General features: G+C 56.2%; 1 non-coding gene across 1 annotated transcript in view; it reads left to right on the top strand.

Moving 5' to 3' along the window:
- The first annotated feature begins 608 nt into the window (after positions 1–608).
- Positions 609–1,680, top strand: part of LOC121860047 — a 4,282-nt gene continuing 3,210 nt past the window's right edge. Inside the window, exon 1 of the ribosomal RNA XR_006087803.1 lies at positions 609–1,680. This exon is cut by the window's right edge and continues 3,210 nt beyond it. This is a non-coding gene — a ribosomal RNA (large subunit ribosomal RNA).

Below are 1,680 nucleotides of genomic sequence, written 5' to 3'. Positions count from 1 at the left end.
ACGCCGTGCTCTTCCTCACGCGCTCCTCCACCCTCTCCCACGGTCAGACGCGGTGTGGGCGTTCTCTTTGAGAGTTCGCCACGAGTCCACGTCTATCTCATGACTGGGAGGGAGGCAGGGGGAGTTCTCTCTAAACGCGTTAAAGACGGTGTTGCGCCTCATAACGGCGCTCGCCGAGATAGAGCACTAGTTCTGCAGCCGGAAAGGCCGCTCACGCCAATTAATACTGCGACTCTCGCTCTCTTTCTCCGGATAAACAAGTGCCACTGCTGTGGCATGCGGGAACGGGGAAAGAGGTCAAAGTTTAAGCGGCAAAGGTGCGGCCGAGTAAGGGCGGAACACGAGCGTATATGCATTAAAACTGTGTGTGTATATGACTCTGCGAGAGATGTTCTGCTGGAACACTTTTCCTATTGGCTATTTACCACTCAATGAGAAGGAACGGAGTCAGGGGTGGGAGTGCCGGCGCCATGGCCGCTGGTACCCCCGCGACAAACCCCTCAAACCTTCCTGCCTGGTAATGTCGGTGGTGAAGAAAGTCGGTGGCAGAGCGTCTTCCGCTTCGTGGTTGGGGAACTTGTTCCCCCTAAGGATGATGAGACCACGATCGACCTCGTAGTAGGAGAGAGCTACCCGCCAAATTTAAGCATATTAATAAGCGGAGGAAAAGAAACCAACAGGGATTCCCTTAGTAAGGGCGACTGAACCGGGAAAAGCCCAGCGCATAACCTCGATGTCTTCGGGCACGAGGTGTGTTGCGTTTCAGAGGGTCCAGCACGCCGTCCCATACCGTCTAAGTCAAGCTTGAAAGCGGCCACTGCCCATGGAGGGTGACAGGCCCGTATGGCGGCGCCCGTGAGGGTACAGATGGGACGGTCGGAAAGGGCCTCTCTGTAGAGTCGGGTTGCTTGAAAGTGCAGCCCAAAGCAGGTGGTAAACTCTATCTAAGGCTAAATATGACCACGAGACCGATAGCGAACAAGTACCGTGAGGGAAAGTTGAAAAGAACTTTGAAGAGAGAGTTCAAGAGTACGTGAAACCGTTAAGAGCCAAACGGGTGGAAACTCGAAGGTCGAACTGAGGGGATTCAGCTCGTCGGCTGTCGGCTGGGTGGGGTGTTGTAATTGAGCGACCCAAAAATGTTTGGGCGCGCCCCCACTCCGCAGCGCTGGTAAATATTTCTCGTAGTGGAGTCACCGCGACCCGTTGCGGGGCGTCGAAGCCGGTCGGACTGGTACCTCGCCGACTCTCTCTCGTCTGGGGAGACCAGCAGCGGCCAGAGAACACGGTGTCCTGGCTGCCTGCCCTCACGACGGTCGTCGAGAAAAGGCTTGCCGCCGCTTCGTAAACCAGTTTTACTCTCATGATTATTGCAAAAAGATCGGTGATCACCGACCCGTCTTAAACGGACCAAGGAGTCTAACATGTGCAAGTCAATGTGACCACTCAACCCCAAAAGCGAAATAAGAAAGTGGCGCCCGGGGCACGCTGTAACAGGCTCTCCGGTGCGTCTGAGCCGATCTGACGGCTGCCTGCGGCCTAAGCCGCACGCGACAAGCGGTGAATCTCCCCGTCTCTGGGCGTTAAGTATGGTAGAGTCGTCAGGGCGATGGTCAGTTTAATTTCCCTCATGGGGGGGGCGCAGGCCCGGGACTTGCCAAGACGCCGCGGTGCTGTCCG

Source organism: Homarus americanus, unplaced genomic scaffold (genome assembly GCF_018991925.1).
Source record: "Homarus americanus isolate GMGI-L3 unplaced genomic scaffold, GMGI_Hamer_2.0 scaffold34864, whole genome shotgun sequence".
Classification (NCBI taxonomy): domain Eukaryota; kingdom Metazoa; phylum Arthropoda; class Malacostraca; order Decapoda; family Nephropidae; genus Homarus; species Homarus americanus.
Note: the sequence above shows the minus strand (reverse complement) of the source record. Positions and strands in the feature narration are given on the sequence as shown.